Below are 20,312 nucleotides of genomic sequence, written 5' to 3' on the forward strand. Positions count from 1 at the left end.
CATAAACTAAAATTTACAGTGAAATCTATGAAAAATACTGTTATGTTTTACTATTTATATGACAGCTCCTAAATACATGAAAACACAGCATCTACTAAATCACTGCATATCTAGGCAGTCATTTTATATATATACACACAAATATATATTTTGTATAAATAAAACATACATAATTCAGAATTACTTAAATATGTACATTTGTATTTTTGCTTTCCTGTTTATTTTATATAGGTTATTTTATTAATTTATATTTTCATAATTTTCTTATACTTTTCTAATGTTGTTTTTTGTCTCCATTTTCTATCTTCTTTCAAACTGTCCAAAATACATATCTTTGATTTTATAAAGGATATACAAGGAAGATTAAACATCATGTTTAAAAATTTAGAGACTATAAATAGAACTTATTAAGTAGTGGTGGAAAATGTGCTATGGAGGAAAAAGTGATTTAAAGGAAATTTTAAAAATAGAAAAAGATAACAAGGATTAAAATTTGACCACATAAATTAGCATATAAACTGGGAATTAAAGTGTTTCTAGGGAGGAACATAAAATGTGAAAGTGCTAGTATAAATTAAATAATGGTAATCAAATAGCTAAGAAAAATGATTTTCATTGTTATTGCACCGTTTAGCTCAAATAAGACAATTCTTCTTTCATTTATTATTCATTTAAAGTGTTCAAATAATCTAAAGAAAAAGGCAAGAATTCATTTTGATAGACCTTATGCTATATTTTTGAAATATAAAAGCTGAGTACTTAAAACAGTTTCTTAAAATGTAATTTAATTAATTGGAATGAACACACATGTAAAAGAAATTATACATGATCACAATCCTGGAGAAGAAAGGCAGAATAGTATACCATAGTGCTTCTCCCCAGGTGGTCCCTGAACCAGTGGCATCAGCAACACTTGGAAACTGGTTAGAAATGCAAATTCTCAGGGACCACCCCCGACCTAGTGCATCAGAAACTCGGGGTTTGAGACATACCAATTTGTATTTTAACAAGCTCTGCAGGTGATTCTGGTACACTCTCTAGTTTGAGAATCACTAGGAAACTGGTTAATAGTATTTACTCTGGAGCCAGACTGGCAGTTCTATCTTAACTTTGCTACCAGTTAGCTGAATGACTTTAGTCAAGATAATTTAACTTACTGTTCTTCTATGAAATGGGGCAAAATAGTACTGTCCCATAATATTGTGGGGATTAAATGAATTAAAATGTGGAAAAAAACCTAGGCCAATTTTTGACACAGAGAAAACATTCTGTAAATATTAGAAATTTTTGTTATGAATATGAGGTGAGGCCAAGTTCCACTGAAATAAGTGACTTGGTCAAGATTATACAACGAGTCTCACTTAAGGAATTAACCCATAGTTTTCCCCCACTCATAAGCAGTGTCCTTTTCACATCTGTGATTTTCTTGAAAATAACCACATTTTCTCTAAATGACCAAGTAGTAGACTAATAACGTATATATACAGTATTTTTATAATATATATTTCTTGGTCTGAATCTTTATTTTGCACCTTTAATGGTAAGCACTGAAAAGACCATCAACACCCATTTCACGAAGCTTTTCATCTCTCTTGTTTTGACATAGTGATAACTACCAACTGCTTTGATTTCATAATCAGTATAACAGGCATGTGTCAGAAATTGCATAAAGTTTATTGGATGGAAAATAATAAGATCAACATTTACCATAATAGCGAATAGAAAACTATAGCTTCTAATTTACATCAGCAAGAAGAGAATCAAGTGTCTCTTATGGAATACATTACACAATTTGGGGAAAGAAAACAAGGAAAACATAAAAACAAGCTCACATTAATGTAGTATTAGGTGCTTTCACAAATAAATCTAAAATGAGGCAATGGCTCAGTCGCAATAGAAGTGTACTCCTAACCATGTGGTCATCCCCTGCAGGAGTTCCTGAACCACTGGCAGATTTTCTCCATGGGTGAATTAGGCAAAAAAAGTCTCCTTCTTTCTTGTGGCTCCAGTATCTTGAAAGGTCTTGTTGAATACATGAAAGCACACTGTATACTAAATACTGCATATCTAGGCAGTCATTTTATGTATATATACAAACATATATCCTGAGGGACATATTCCTTCTCGAACCTCAAGAAAGACAAAAACCCTTAACATCAGCAAAACCAGCATGCTCTTTATTGTTTCCATTTCATACATTTCGATTGAAAGTTATGTATGTTGCAATCTTCACTCTGTTGGCAAAAGTGGAAAAGAACACGAAGTAAGCATATCCATTGTTAAAAGCCACAGCTCAGAACAGACACATCATTAATCCTCTCACATTCCCTCATCCAGGACAGTCATCTGGTCACACCTAACCACAGGGAAGCTGGGAATATGGGTGAGCTCTGTGCTCACTACAACTAACCACGCACAAGACATTCACTTATCTGATGCTGAATGTAGTGTCAGATAGGTAATAAGTAAATAATAAATTTAGATATGAAAGTTGGAATTTTTTTGTTCCTTATTTGTGGAGGTAAATCAGAATATCATGCTTGAAATTCATTATCCGGTAACATGAGAAGAAAAGCTATTACCACACAGGACTATTGTGAGAATTAAATGAGAATGTGTATTACTTTAGTTTAGACTAGTATCTGCATAGTAAAGAGTCAACAATCTTATACACATATATCTAAAAAAGAAAAGATACTTGGAGATAAGAAAAGCAAAGAACAGTAAAGGAAATATGGCCTAAGTTTAAGAATTTACAGCAAAACATTTTTGGATATTTTAATATTTATCAAAATTTAAAAACATCACTTTATTTTAATTATGAGCTCTTTTAGGTTTTTCTTAGGGGACTCTTAAGTCATTAAATCTTATTAACATTTTAATTAGAGAAAATTCAATTTCAGCGTAGTGCATATAGTTTTCATTTCTCTAGTTCAGAAGTCGTTTATGGCTTCAGTCTTTACGTCTGTGACCAAAAGCCTGTATCACAAAGAGTGCTTCTCTCTATTTCTACATTGGAATGAGCGCAAAATGCACGAGCACAAATGTAAGTACTGAATCCAAATTACTTTTGTGAGAATGCTGTTTTTTCTTTTTGTTTTTGTTTTTTGAGACAGAGTCTCGCTCTGTTGCCCAGGCTAGAGTGGAGTGCGGTGGGCCATCTCAGCTCACTGCAACTTCCACCTCCAGGGTTCAAGTAATTCTCCTGCCTCAGCCTCCCCAGGAGCTGGAACTACAGGCCCATGCCGCCAAGTCCAGCTAAATTTTGTATTTTAGTAGATATGGGATTTCACCATGTTGCCCAGGCTGGTCTCGACCTCCTGAGCTCAAGCAAGCTGCCCTCCTCGGCCTCCCAAAGTGGGAAAGCTGTTTTTAAAAAGCTGTTACGCCTTACTCAATTTTGTAATTTACCATCGTTATAAGCTATATTTCTTCCAAAGCAAACCTTCAGTGTACTAATAAATGTGTGAATTAAGTTTAATTATTTGTCAATTAAAGGAGAAGAAGCAGAATATTCAGTTGTTGTAAGGAGAATATGCCAGTCAGTCTAAGCTAGCTACTGAACACCTCAGTAATACAGTGTATAGAAGACCCTCACAGAGCATAGATGTCAATACTTACAACTAGGTAACTTTAATTCTCATCTTTAAGGCCAGACGCCTTGATATTTGTACCAGAGATTTATTAACATTCAATATTAAATTACTAAAATATTCCTGGCAAAGCCAACACAATAGTGAATATTGTAATTGTAAGTCAATGGCAATAAAATGTAAAAGAATATTTTGACCTAGCTAGAAAGTCCAAGTGTATGAAATAGATGAGAAGAAATTGTAAAATATTTTAAAATCCTATTAGGAGAAATCCTTGTTTAGAGAATCTTGAAGCTTTGTTTGTTTTCTCTATTCATTTTGAAATTCTGCCTGAAACAGCAAAACAATTCTCAAGAGAAAATAGGAAATATGTAATATTTGAACTAAAATAGCCACTTCAGAATACAGAACTCCTTTTGCTATTCTGATAGCTCAGAACATTTCCACATAGAGCTCACACCCTAAAACATGAAGGAAATGAGAATGTCACAGGATAAAGGAGGATACAAAGCTTCACAGAATGAATGACTGGTGAAGATCAGTGGGGAAGAACGTTCAACTCCCCTGCATATTCATTGGATTAGATACACACTTCACCTCTTTTCTTGCCTTTTCTATTGGGTTTGTGGACTGCACAATATCAGCAAGAATATACGCAAAGATGTGATATGCCATGTGAACTCAGTTGCCAAATAGAATACAAGGCAAATCAGAAAGCTACTTTAATTTTGATTTGGAATTCTCTAATGCCCCACACCCACCTAACACACACACACACATTCAGGATCTTTCTGTTCTTTGCTAACATTGCTCAACACACTTCCAAATTGGCCTCCCTGGTAACTAAACTCTTTTAGGGCATTAGGCCAGCGTTATGCAAAATAATAGTAATAAATGTACAAATAACTCAGATAATAGTCGTTCAGTAAATGATGGCTCCTACCTCTTTTTACGGAAATATTCGCACTATCATAAAAGGATCTTAAACACTATTTTCAAGCCTACAACCCTAAGAAATAAAATTCTAATTATAAAATCAGATTTCATAACAGGGGCTTGGGGACAGATCTGGTGGCAACACTTCTTAAGAGGTCAGACTACATAAATTGTTACCTGCTTATGCACAGAGATTTCCCTTGAATCAGTGCTTTGGGAGTTACTGTAGTCAACAACCAAGAATTCTCACTGCCAGTCCCTACAAGGGCAATACTTTTGTAAAATATTGCACCATGAACTTTCATTTCGCGGCACTCTCAATCTTTGTACTTATTCTGGAAGAGCAACAATTTAAGGATGGGGCACCAGTCCCCAGACCAGGTGGAATTAAATCCTCTTAGCTGTATTAGTTTCCAAGACAATTTTTTGAGGAAATTAGTAGTGCCTGAACTTTTAATTATTCTTAATTGTATTAATTGTCAGCAGAAAGTAAATGTAGTGTCTTTGCTATTTTAAGTAACAAGGTTTGCAATTCTATAAACAATAAAGTGGAGTACATGAGCAGGCTGGGAAAGAACTCATTTTAAAAAGTCTTAGATGTCAGTTTTAATCAGAAGTGACCCTCTCATGGCTGTTTTCTTGCAGCTAACTCAATAGCCTGCCAATCCGAGAGATTTTCTTCACCAGATACAGCTATAGCTTCCAGAGTTCAAAAAATCAATGGTCATTTTCTAAAGAGCAAGTAGGTCGGTAGGCTGGGAATGAGAGATATGTATACATTTTGATTCAAATACTATTAAAAAAGTCTTTAATAATAATAGCTAAAATTCTAAGTGCCAGATTTCTTTTACACTTATTATCTCTTTCTTAATAAAACATTTAAACTATTGTTTTAATTTTACAGATGTAGAAACAGAAGATGTCCAGCAATATAGTTCTATTTCTATTCCAATTATATTTCTTCACAAACACATAGACACAGAGACATGCAGGAATCCTAATTCCCACACTCCCATGACTTGGACATAAATGGGCTGCTCAGCCCCTGGCCTCTTACAAAAAAGCATGCAATGCATAGTGCAATGATTAACACACACACACCGTAAAGTACTTATTTTCACCTTTTGACTCAAATCACAAAATACAGAAAGGAAGAGAAAGAGAAAAGAAAGTTAAAAAGTAAAAGGTACTCTAAATCAACTATGAGAATTCTTTAATAGTTAATAACAACAAATTCTAGACCCAGGTTATTTCTTTTACCTTTTCTGTACATTATGCTGCTCTCTACAAATAAGTCTTAATGTAATGCTGGAAATGTTGGTCTTATTCATACCCTATTTAACGTGGGAAAATATAATGGCCAAAATATATGTTTCTTTTCTTTCTTTTTTCTTTTCTTTCTTTCTTTTTTCTTTTCTTTCTTTCTTATTTATTTATTTATTTATTTTGAGATGGAGTCTCACTTTGTCACCCAGGTTGGAGAGCAGTGGCGCAATCTCAGCTCATTGTAACCTCCACCTCCCAGGGAATAAATTGATTCCCTGCTTCAGCCTCCCAAGTAGCTGTTATTACAGGCATGTGCCACCACACACAGCTATTTTTTTCTGTATTTTCAGTAGAGATGAGGTTTCACCACATTGGCCAGGCTGGTCTCGAACACCTGACCTCATGTGAGACACCTGCCTTGGCCTCCCAAAGTGTTGGGATTACAGGTGTGAACCACCATGCCCAGTCCAGAATATATGTTTCTGAGTAGTTAAAGACATTCAATATAAAACACTAGTTTTTCATGGTTATAGAGTAGCAACTACCGTTATGAAATAGCATATTAACTTTATTTTATTTTGACTTTTTTGGGTTTAGCTTACATACATTTGATTGGATTGTATTTATGCTATTCTGTTTACTGCATAAAGTCAACCCACATGCACACCAAATTAGATTAGATATGAAAATAATAAAATGCCAAATTGCATGTTTACTATAGTTTGAGACTTCAAGACGACCGCGTACATGGTGGAGAAACAAGTTGAACTGATAGTAGAAGTAAGCTTTATTTGCTCTTTCTTTAAGGAAAATAAAATAGAAATCTACATTAATGGGCTCTACATTTTACAAGAAATTGGAGTGAATCTGATGATTTGTTCAAATACTGCTCACCAGCTTCATTAGCTTAATGTAGTATACATAAAAGGAAACTTGCCTACCATGACTACAATTAAATATAAACGTTCTGTATATTTATCTCACCCTCAATTCTAAGTATCTAAAACATGCCTCATGGTATAATACAGCTTATTGAAAATGTATGCAAAATAATCCCTATTGCATATTACATGTGGCCAGTTATATATAGCCAACCATATATGAGACAGTGAGCCAATAAGATTATAATACTATATTTTTACTCTACCTTTTCTATTTTTAGATATGTGTAGACACAAATACTTATCATTGTATTACAATCGTCTACAGTATTCTGCACAGTAACATGCCATGCAGGTTTTTAGCCTAGACGCAATAAGCTATACTATAGCCCAAGTGTGTAGTAGGCTATACAATCTTGGTTTATGTAGTTACACTGTATGATTTTTGCACAAGGATGATGTCATCTAATGACACATTTTACAGAATGTATCCTTGTAATTAAGTGACACATGGTTGTTTTGGGAGATTATTATCTGTATTGATTATATAGATTAAAATAAGAAAACAGTCTTTGGTATTCTATGGACTTTGTCATAACTGAAAATGTTTTCTCACTCAAATCTTAGCTTCTTCCACAAACTTTCACGGATCTCTTTCACTAAATAGGACACCAACTGGCAAACAGAAAAGAGGTAAATGAAAGTTTGACTAAAAGAAAACATGAGCTTTATCCAAAGAGAAAAAAATAAAATCCAAAACATTCCAAAATGCCCCTTTTAAATTTCATTCATAACAGGACTCCACATCTCTTGATATAATGAATTTTACTTTCATCGGCTTACTTCCATCTCTTTAGCATCTCTGCTTTACTGTGAGAAGAGATTCTTGGTAAATGCTATTTGTAATTTAATGTTCCAAAGACTCCTTATTCAGTTTCCAACAACTTGTCTGGTCTTCTGTCAGCTGGGGATGTTAAAATGATTAAGAAATAGATCTTCACCCATACTTACTTACTGGTTGTAGAAATACCATGTATTTCCATATTGCTTGGCAAATAACTACTGTCTTTGTTCTCTGAGTGCTTCCCTGTTACCCCAGCAGCCAAGGTGCTGGGATGCTCTGGAATTCCCTAGAATCCAGCAACTTAATGAGGTAGTAACCAGCACAGGTGAGTAGTTCCAAGCCTTTGCTTCTACACTTGACAAACATTCATACCAATTATTAAATATCCCCAATACCAAAACTGAACAAAATGTGAATTTGTTTTTTAAAAGTGTTCCAGATACCACATGATGAGGTGATTGATCCTGATGCTAGAGACTTGGGTAACTTGTAGAAACTAGTTGAAATGTGAGTTCAGTTGGTAGGAGACAAAAATAAACCTTTTTTCCTATCCAGTCTTCACTATTTTGATGTTTCTAATTGCCTGTATATTAAGAAATAAATATCTTACTTTGTTTATTTGTTAATAATAATTGTGTGCTAAGTAAGAGAAAGGGGAAGGATCTCTCCTGAAGACAATGTATGGTTTTTTGCTGTGAAGATTTAAGCCAGAAACTTCAGTTGTGCAGAAGTCATTTTGTTTATTTCCTAGTCCTCAAATCTCTTCTGAGGTTGAGATTAGAGAGCCAGAAATTTCTATATAAGTAGATAAATACTAAAAACGTTTTGAAAATATTTTCAAGTAAAATGACTACTGAAGTCAATTTTACAATCTGCAAATGCCCTAAAAGTGTATTTGATATCTAGTTTTTTTAATGCTACTGTACTTACTACATTTAGAAACGTTAATGGGAAGACAAAGTTTAATCAAATATTTTCATTCGACCTACATCTCAACCAAGATTTTCTTGCCGTTACCCTTCACATGTGCCTTAGAATATGAAAATAATAAAGTAATAATTTCAGAGGAAAAGCAATGTGACAAATATTTTAAGCATAGCACTTAAAAGCTGTGTTGGGTAGGAAAGTCCAATATTTTTAAAAAGCCATATTTTTATGCAATATTAAAACAAGAAATCTTCAATGATGGTTGCTTAAAATGTCTGCTATACATATAGGATTCAAAAGGGGCACCCCCGACTGTGCTCCATTCATATGAATGGGAAGTACATGGGTAAATTACCGCCTGCAGTGCATGGTAGTGGATGTTGTACACAGCTGTTACTGTGGCCCTGTAATTATGCAAGTATCCTTCCACTGTTACACAATTAGAAGGACCTGTCTTTCTTTCTTGTATTAGGCAATGTTTTTGTTGTGTCAAGAGCACTGAGCTATCTGTACATGTTCAGTTGTTTGTGTCTGAGTCGAATATGAGTGGTACATTACAAGCAGTTCATTTTTAAATGTTTTTAAACATTTAAATGTTTAAAAATCATGTTTTAAAAATTTGAAAAATTTCTATCATAACAAGAAAGCTTGTTTTATTCCAGCTAACTTATTAAATTATTTTTAAAAATTTCTTCCCAGTAGTTGATTCTGTTGTACCCTTGCACCTTGTCAACATGGAACGTAGACAATATCAAACATTGTGCATAATCTTTCAGTATTATAAGTAGATCCGAGGACAGAAGTAAAAGTGTAAACACAGTCATTAAATATTTTGTTTAAGTTACCTTTATAATTTAAAACATGGATTTTAAAACATCTAGAGGTGACCTTTAAAAACGGAAATGTGTTAAGATCATTGAGGGATGGAGATTTCACCGAAATTTAGATTATACAAAACAAATTATGACTTACTAAAAAAACAAAACAAAACCATGAAACATTGTAAAAAGTTTACATATAACAGAAGGTATCTGATTAAAAAGATAAATGTTTTTTACTTGACTCAAAGATACTCAGCAATAGTTGATATGGTGCCTGAGCCATGAATTTATGGGTCTCTTTTGCAAAAGGAGCAAATTTGGGAGGGTACGTGGTTATATAAAACTGTTTCCAGTAACACTGACATGTATATTAAGCGCTATCAATATATTTCTAGTTGAGAGCCTAAATATATATCTTAATTTCTAATTTTACTAATTATACATCAGCATCCATTTGCCAAGGTTAAATAAAGACTAAATTGAAAGTTACGTGGAAAACTAAGAAGAGTCACCTTTTTAATTTAAAAAAAAATTTTTATATATTTTTTTGTTTTGTTTTTTTGAGACAGAGTCTTACTGTGTTGCCCAGGCTAGAATGCAGCGATGCCATCTTGGCTTACTGCTGCCTCTGCCTTCCACGTTCAAGCAATTCTCCTGCCTCAGCCTCCTGAGTAGCTGGAATTACAGGTGCCCACCACCACACCTGACTAATTCATGTATTTTTAGTAAATAGGGGGTTTCACCATGTCAGCCAGGCTACTCTCAAACTCCTGACCTCGAGTAGTCTTCCCACCTAGGCCTCCCAAAGTGCTAAGATGACAGGCATGAGCCACTACACCTGGCCTAAGAATGCCAACAACCAGGTTATTAAGGATGTGAACTTAGCATATCATTAGAAGAGACTAAATTTCAAAACAAATTCAATATCACATGCTAATAAAACTCCTATTTATCATTCATTACAATCAGTTAATGATCAGATGGCATCAATAAGTCAATATTATTTATACTTCCCAGATTTCTTAATAAGTATGCAGGAAAGAACACACCGCATTCTGACAAGTACATAAAAATCTAACAATGCATTATTACATTTTAAGAGGCTTATGCCTTTAGGCGTATGTTTTTACTAAAATTACTACATTAACTTTTACATAGGAGAAAAATAATTTCAAAAACACAAGAAAATTCAAGTTGTTTTAGCTTATTAATTTGGAAAAACAATAATAAACTCTACAAAATTGTTGTTTAAAATGATGTTCCTTTGATTAATATTAAGATGCTTTTGTATAATATTTCAAAGAAGACTACCTGAGATTTAGGATGTAGGACATTTTCTATCTTGTCACAATTTCACAGTCAATGTCTGCCTAAAAAAAATGGTTGCTAATGTCATAAAGATGTTTAAATTCTGCTATATATTGAACACAGTGTCTGGAGTACTCCTAAATGCTTTGCATACAGTATCTGACTTAATCCCCGTAACAACCAAATAAAACAAATATTTTGTATCCCAATTTGTCAGATGAAGCCGTGGTTCAAAGACCTTAAGTAATTTGTGCTAATTAGTGGCTGAGATGGAATTGCAAACAATGTCTCTCTGATTTCAATTATAATCCTTTATGCTGATACACTATAATATCTACTGAAAGCCTGCTCCAAACTGGCCTTGGTTGAAATTGAGTCACATAACATTCCCTAAAAAGACACAGTCTTTCCATTGGCAAATCAACACCACCAGAATTTCATCGGCTCAGAAAGAAAAGTACATGATTCCTTCTAGAGCAGCGCTGTCTAGTGGAAATATAATGTGAGTTGCATACGTTATTTTAAATATTTTAGTAGCCACATTAAAAAAGCAAGAAGAATTAGGTAAAATTAATAAATTAATTATAATATATTTTATGTAACTCAATATATCCAGAATAGTATCATTTCAATATCTTCTTAATATAATTATTAATAAATGAGATATTTTGCATTTTCTTTGTATTTAAAGTAAGTTTTCAAAATTCAGTGTATATACACTCTCATCACATCATAATTCAATTAGAAATTCTGTTCCTCAATAGCAGTAGCCTTATTTCAACTGCTCAATGCCATATGTGACTAACTGCCACAATATTGGGCAGCACAACTCTGGAGTCTAGAAGGCACTTGAAATGTAATGTTATCAGAAGAAAAATAAATGCCATTAGTTCACAAAACAACACACTATGGCTTCCTAATTGGTTTCCTGTTTTCTGTATTTGGACATTCTGATCATATTAGTAAGACCAACCATATGACCAACAAGTTAAGCAAAATAGACTGTAATTTAAATCCCTTTATCAGTTTGTCTCAATTTAGTTTTCAACCAGTATTTCTGTGTCTAAGTTCTGACCCAGCCTGAGAGTTTTCATTACTGCACTGCCACACGTTGCTTAGTCAACCCTGAAGGACTGGGTGTCATTTGGAAGGGGTGATATTCTCCTAGGGAACATTTAGAAACTTGTGGGGGCATTTTTACTGAGTCAGTGACTTGGGTTTGCTATTGTCATTTAATGGACAGGGAACAGAGATGCTAACCATCCTGTCATGGATAGGAAAAGCTTTTTTTTTTTTTTTTTAATTTTTAGATGGAGTCTTGCTCTTTCACCAGGCTGGAGTGCAGTTGCATGATCTCAGCTCGCTGCAACCTCTGCCTCCCGGGTTCAAGCGATTCTCCTGCCTCAGCCTCCCAAGAAGCTGGGACTACAGACACATGCCACCATGCCTGGCTTATTTTTGTAATTTTAGTAGAGACGGGGTTTCACCATGTTGGCCAGGATGGTCTCGATTTCTTGACCTCGTGATATGCCCGCCTCAGCCTCCCAAAGTGCTGGGATTACAGGTGTGAGCCACTGTGCCCGGCCCAAGAAGACATTTTCTAACCAAAATTCCAATAGTTGTTTCAGCTAAGAAATACACAAGCTCTCCAGAAAAAGGAAAAAGAACCGAGATATGTACAGTTGATTTTCATGGTGTAGATTCTCGCATTATGGCTAATTTCAGGCAACCAACCTGACATTTTTAAAAAATGGATATAAAGTATTTTTTTAAATGCCTTTTTTTGGTGTAAAATTAGGGCTCCTAATGCCTAGAAACATGTTTGAAAAATATAGTCATTTTTACTTAAATCATTAAAAAGTTAGCATGTATAACAAATTCATAATAAAGATTATCTTTACCTGATAAAGGGAACTGTGAGCGGGAAAAAATTAAAAGTTGACTTTAGAATATTATTTAATGTTTTCTTTTTTATGAAGAGATAAAGAGAGTACAGTGATGTAATATTTATGTATGTATACATATATACATTATGTGTGTATATATATAATTTTAACAAAAATTTGAAAGCATTGACAACAGTGATTCTATTTGAGAGGGAGACAGAAATTATAATCTTACATGGGAGTCGTATTATCCTTAGTTTACATGTATCTACTTGAAGAAACATGGAAAAGATGCTTCCTGTTGAAATATATATATTTTTCTATCCAAAACTGTCAATATTGAACTTAAATATTTAACTTACAAATTACTATTTTATCCTATATTCTTTCTGAACCTTAAATCCCATATAAACTTTGACAATAAAAAATATCCAAATACCTTACATTGAAAGAACTTCTTAGTTGATTTAAGAAAATCATGTAGCTTTGAAAAAAATTTTTGTTTTAACACTTTGTATGTTTGTTGTCTAAAGATTTCAAACTTTTAAAAAGCCAGGCACATAGTTTCATGATTTTAACCTAAAATTGAAGTTTAACTCTACGTTTTTGCCTTCATGGTAATATATAATGAAAAAGATTAATGGAAAACACTTGAAAAGGTAAAATTTCTCAATTTAATGAGAAACCAAGCCAACTTATGTTTGGTAACTATTATCTCTGGATGAAATATAAATTTATTTGGATATTTATATCAATTTAGAAATGCATTATGTATTGAAATACTAATAAATTGGCATATAATTTTTTTCTAAGAAATTACATCTCCCAAGTGTGTATAATAAGGCTGATATTTATTGCCAGTACTGTCATAACAAAACAAGTATGCCTTTCATTTTAGAGAAGCATTGTTATCAAGAGAAAAAAAAAAAAAACAAGGTCTATACTATGAAAAATACTTTCATAGAGAAAACCAAAAACATGACATTATATCGCCCCCTATTGTTGATAATGGGATATGCATCAGAAATAGTTTCCAAATTGTATACAGATTAATGGAAATTTTGGTAACTCGTGGTGACTTTCAGAGTAGATACAGACATTTAGAAAAAAGAAACTGGATTCTTAAGAGGGCACTTCCAAAGGGTTTAAGATTTACAACTTGAATAATTTGCCCATTGAAAAGGAAAATTTCTAAGAGCTCCAGAAGATACAAAGTAAAACCCAATTGAGTGACAGTAACAGTAAACTTATTTTAATGTCTATTTTGAATTAATATGCTTAAATATTTTCTATTTTATGGAAATAATTACCCCAATAGACACCATACATGCCCATATAAAATGGGCACCATATAACGTAACCCAAACATTGAGGCACTATATAAAAATACCCCAAAATACAATCTTTCCCAGAGGAAAGCAGGTGTGATAGACGGACTAGCCACATGATGGCAACATTTCACCACGTAAATGTAGATAAACCAGCATTTGAGAGTGGAAATCTTCTTGAGTTTAAAAAAAGTGCTTAAAATATGAAGTAAATAAAGGTCTATCTTCTAAAGTAATTATTACCTGAACCTCTACCAACTACCTCCATTTTAGTATGAATCAATATACCTTTTCAATTTTATTTGGTGGCTATGTTAATTTTCACATATAATCTACTCTTCATGCACTGCATACATTATTTCAACCTTTTAAAACATTCTATTAAATTTAAATGTTCAATATGTGAGGAATATGATGACCCTCCCCCTTAGAACAGTTATGTATTATTGAATACTACGTTGTAGAGCTGAGCTATCTCCCTAATCTGTTCCAAACCTAGGGCCTCTCCCTCAACCAGTCCCCCAAACCCCTTCCTAGTAGGACACCTTCTGGACTCCACAGCTGTTCCTGGCATCCAAATGGCAAACAGCCCTAGGGTTTGTGGGAACCTGATTATCCTTTAATGGAAATACCTAGAGTGGGGAAATAAGACATTCTCGTTCTCCTGACAGCTGGGCCCAAAGTGGCTTTCTAAGAGAATCTTCAATTGTCTATGATATTGATGACAAACAATTGGGTCCACAACATTTAAAAGAACCAAGAGGTAATATGTGATTAATTACTGTGATAAAAATAAAATCTAGTGACTATTTTTCTACCATGTGATACCTTCAAGTTATATCTGTAACTTTATATGTAGTGCAAGTTAACTCATTTTCTGAAGTATTCTCATATATGCACTATTTATTCATTCACTGACATATAAGGTGATAAGAGTGATAGCTTCTCTACATATTAACCTACAATCCAGATCAAAGATGCTATCTTCTTAGAAATTAACTAATGTCATTGCATCATTCTGCGATCAGAGGGCAAGGTGCCAGACCTCTCACATACGGGTACCCTGCATCATGAGGAAACTCTTTCAAGAAAAATATTAATTTCTTTTTACAAACCCACCACTACTGAGAGAGAAAGCTGCACACCACATTTCAAAAACTGTCCAATAGCAATAGTTTGGCTTAAAAAAAAACATGTTCCATCATTCAGAAATCAGTTGGAAAGTAATGAGTATAAAACACACACACATAAATACATAAAATTAGGACTACATTACAGTTTGCATGACTAACGTTCAAGAGGACATAATAATAAATATGCATTTTAAGCAAATCAATTAGACATGAAAAATGATTAACCACATAACAAGTAACAGGTTACTGTGAACATCATAGTCATATATATAGATGTGTGTGTTTATGTGTGTGTATAAATATATATATTTGAAATTACAGAGCAAAGATGAAAGAAAATATACTGAATTATTCATAAACATTTTTGTACATTGATTCCACTTGTACTCACGATCCCAAAACCTGTGCATCCCCAAAGCAGATGAAGCAGTTATAGTACAGAAATTCAAGCATGATAGAAGGCTGCTATATATATTTGCAAAATAAAGATTTATTTTCTTGTTTCACTGATGTTTCAGAATATTTCTAAAAATGCATTTATTTCATAAGAAAAAATGTGTCATTAGAAATTTTCTTTTAATTTAGAGCTAACCAAGAATTTTAGGATGCTTGGTCAGTGTTGTTCCACAAATCAGCGATCTGAGGAATCATTCGTAACCGTAATTTTCACATAGGTTGACTGAGATATAAAAAAGCTAAGGGGTAAGTTTTGTCCTGCTGACTTGTTGTAGAGAGAAGAGGGGAAGAGCATCACAAAAATTTTGTACAGGGAAATTTTGTCTTTGGCAATAAGAAGCTCATACACACAAACACAGGTATTCTCATGCTTTGCTAATATTATATATTTAAACCTAAATAATTATAGATTAAATTATTTTATTTACCACTTAACTGTGAAAGATGAAATGTTAAGTACAAGTTACTAGCAAAGTATTTTATACTATTTATATCTTATAAAAATAATTATTACTTGCATCTTAAATTTTATTCCACAGAACTTCTCTGAAATACTAAAACAAATGATAATAAGTTTTTGTCTTCATAGCATATTCTTCTTCCCACTAGGTGGCTCTGTTCTGAAAGTTTCTCCTCTTAATTTTAAAATTATGAATATTTATAGTTTCCGTTTTTACTTGTATAGATACTTTCTATTAAACACACATTGACATTGTGCTAGGCACTTAACTAAATGCTTGATTAGTGTATCTAAAGAAAAAGCAAAAATAAGTAAGTAAAAAATAATTTAAGTATTTATTTTAATGTAATGAATATTAGCTATCTGTTCTTGGCCACTATTACATATCAGAGATCCAAACTTTTACCCTAATTATAGCTCTGTTAGGATAATTTCAGCTACATTTTACAAAGAAACCAATTCAAAATGGCCTAAATGAAAAGGAAATTTGGAGGCCTTTATATTAGACAGTCTAGGGTTGAATAATCTGTCTGTTCTATTCTGTCATTAAGGACCAGCTCTTTTGGTCTCTCCATTCTGCCATTAGCAGCTTCAGTTTAAGGCATTTTCTGGCCTCGTGGCTTTAAGATAGTTACCAGTACCAATCAAAGCCACATATTTTCTTGTTCCTAACTAGCTCAAGAGAAAGAAAACACCTCTGCCCTAACAACACACCAATATTTCATTCTATTGGACGAACTTGGCTAGCTAGGTTATATGCCCAGTAATGTCACCCGGGGAATGCAGTGCACTGGCTGCCATATACCTAAGTTTCTGAAAACTAACAGGAGGACCAGAAATTTCAGGATTGCCTGGGAACCCTCAAGTATCTCCTCTTGGATTTTGGGACAATTTGGTAAGTCTCATGACACCTACATATATGTGAGGAATGCACAGATGTTGGTAAGTCAACCACAATCTCTACTCCTTCACTGAATAAATACACCATCCAACCTAAATTACTTAACATTCATACCTAATATTTACCATCCCAACTCTGAGTCAATACATTTTAATATGTTTTTGTTTTGTTTTAAAAAGACTTCCCTTTAAGTCTTTTGAGGGTTTTTTCCCACAACAAAAGTTACCTTCAACTCCTGAGCATACCTTTTTATAATATAGACATAGGTAAAATCTACATCCTTTTGAAAAAATAAACATGAAGAAAATATTTCACTTTCAAAGTGGCAAATGTCCTTAGTTCTAGTATATGTGTACACTCTATTTTTTATACATAGCTTATACATACATTATGTACTTTTTGATAATTTAGACATAAAATCAATTACCTATTCTAGTTAAACTTTCTTGTGCCTCGCCCTAGACTGTGTCAAATAAGGCTAGTTTTTAAGAGTGTATTTAAAGACAATAAAGAGCCCACTTGAGGTGAACATGCATTTTGAGGGGCATTGTATACAGGGTTTGAGGTCCAACTGGTTCACACATTTGCATGTAATGAACACTGGTCATGTTGTTTTAAATTTTTAATTATTCCATTGCATCTACTCTCTCTTCACATAATATTTGCCTCAAAAATAGTTAACCAACGTTTTAAAATCAAATATTTACTTATCACGGTCATGATTACATTTAGAGCAGATTCATATTCTAATTACATTTTTTCCAATTGTTTTAGATTTATTTCATTATGCAAATTTAAGATCAAGATGATGCTTAGTGCTTCGCAAAAGAAAAAAATGCTATACAAATTATTTTAAAAAGAGAAGGATACTTATTCTACAAATTAAATTACTTACTTTGCTGAATTATCAAAGAATTCTCATTTTCTAATCCCCAGTGAGAGTGATTTTTAATTTTTTACCATTTTGTTGTAATTTACTTTGTATGTTTAATTTATGTGCTTTTTCATGCATACCACAAGGGTAAATAACGTCTTGACTTTTTAAAGTTATAGACATTATGTATTTCCCATCAACAGTTACATTGATGGTCAGGCATTTTCCATCTCTCTCTATTCTGTTAACTCTAGGATGTGTGTTTCATGTGCAATAAGGAAAGTCTCCATGTCATTCTGCTCAAATCTATATTATCTTTCACTGGTTCTTTTTCATAAGGAGAACATCTGGCTTTATCACCATTAAAATGCATGAAGTACTCTTTTGGATGCTCATTCTTAAAGGTGGCTGAGTGGCCAAATGCTGGCAGTCTGGTAGTTTGCCAAAGGTCTGTGGTCTAGTCTGCTGTGATGGTTGTCGAAACTTGTCCAGAGCTGTTCAACCATCAGGCCTGCAATTCCTGCACCTTCACTCTCAGTTGAAACTCCAAAGCTAAGAACAAAAGAGGATAATTCTTCCCGTGTTTAAAAGAGAGATCAGAGAAACTGTGTTGGACTTGCTAAATGATGGCCCTAAAATAGTCAGACACCTTAGCCCGTCACCTACCACAAGGGTGTATAAGAGGCAGTGAGGAGAGTGATTCTTGGATGACTTTGAGAGAACAGGTTTTTGGAGAGAATTGTCAGAGACCCATGCTATTTTCCAGCTCTGTAGAAAGTGGGAAAATGTGCTTCCTAGTCACATCAAAACAACAGGAGAGCCTCAACCCTATCACTTGGAAAACTTGATCTCAGATTTTGGGAGTTCATGGGTTGCTAGAGTCAGTGACTGATTCTCAATTGGAAATGTGTGAAAATTAAAAATGCAGCAGGAGGCATCTTGACATATGAATGATGGGTGTGGGATGGGCAAGCATGTGTGTGTACACTTCTTATAAGCCACATTGACCCAGGTAGGTCCCCAAGTAGCAGGACATGAAGTGTTTGCAAAAAGGATCCAGCAAAAAGCAAAAAGAAGTTTGACCTATTATAAAACAAATAAATTCAAGGAGAATCTAAGTCATCAAGAATAGAATAACTTTTCTATTTTCTGTGTGGTTATGCAACCAATAATATTTAGTTAGACTTATTGCATTTTGAGTTTGGCTTTTCAGCATTGAATCTTTTAAATTTTAATTAGTGTTACAGTCATTGAAACAAGTAGATGGTTGAAAAGCCAAATCTACAAAACAAAATATATTCAATGACATCTAGCTGATATCCTATCCCTTCTGCCCTGCTCCTGCACTCTGTTTCCTCTTCTCCCATAGGTATATATTATTTTGTGGTTGCATTTGAATACACACCCATAACATATGTGGCATAGAATATTTACACACACAATGCACATCCATATGTGTGTGGATATATACTATATACATATATAGTATATAATGTACACATATATAATATATACACATAGTATATCATGTATACATATAATATATACATATATTGTATATTATATACACATATTATATAATATATACATATATTGTATACTATATATACATATATAACATATACATATATTGCATACTATATATACATATATTATATAATACATACATATATTGTATATTATATATACATATATAATATATATACACACACAGAGAAAGTGAAGTTTTCCATAGAACTCCATTGTGTGGCTATACCAAAGTTAATTCAAATTATTCCTTATTGATTTATATTTGGTTATTTCCAGTTTTTGCCATTACCAATAGTTGTTGGAGTTAAGACAGAAACTTGGAGAAGGGAGGAAGATGAGCCTGAGAGCTAAGAATGGAACAAAACTTCTAAGGCTTAGAAGGTCATAGTAAAACGTTTTGACATTTTTTCCAAGGGCATCCATAAGCCACTGAAGAATTTCAAGCAGAAAACTGACGTGATGTAATTTTGCCTAAGTCTGTGTGAACTGAAGAAAAGAGGAACAGGAAGGTGGCTATTGCACGAACTGCAAAAGCAGTTCTCTTGTAGGAAGATAATTTTTATTTTTGAAGTATGTTCTTTGCTTATCCTGAAGGCTACAATTTGGAATCATTTCCTAGGATAGCAGATTGATATAGACAAATAAAGTTTGTAAGATACTTCAGAATAGATTTCCAAGAATAAAAGCTCAAAATAAACTTTGATATTATAATATATTGCCTAGTCAAAATACTTATATTTATCTAACATATTTAGAGTCTATCAAAAGTTCTATATAAGTTATAAACTAAGAAATATGCAAAGTAATTTCTATATGTATACAAAGATATAAATCTAAAATAATTTCGTGGTCAATTAGACTACTAAAAATTATTTAATTTTTCAGAATCTCTGATATGATTTGGCTGAGACCCAAGTCTTTTCTTTATCTTTTTGCTAATCTCCAGTAGCTATTGTGGCTAATTTCATTGTCCACAATATCTGTGTATATCTCCATAAGTACACTATGTCTGTACAGAGTGGTGGCATATGACCAGCTGAAGGAGGATCCCAGGATTTGGTTTATTAATGGGTTAGCACAGGATATCAATTTAAAATGAACATGTACTACGTTGCAGTCATATTCATGTGTAGTCTCGAAGCCATTACAGATGGAAAAATTTCCAACA

The sequence above is a fragment of the Papio anubis genome, chromosome 2 (assembly GCF_008728515.1).
Source record: "Papio anubis isolate 15944 chromosome 2, Panubis1.0, whole genome shotgun sequence".
Lineage (NCBI taxonomy): Eukaryota > Metazoa > Chordata > Mammalia > Primates > Cercopithecidae > Papio > Papio anubis.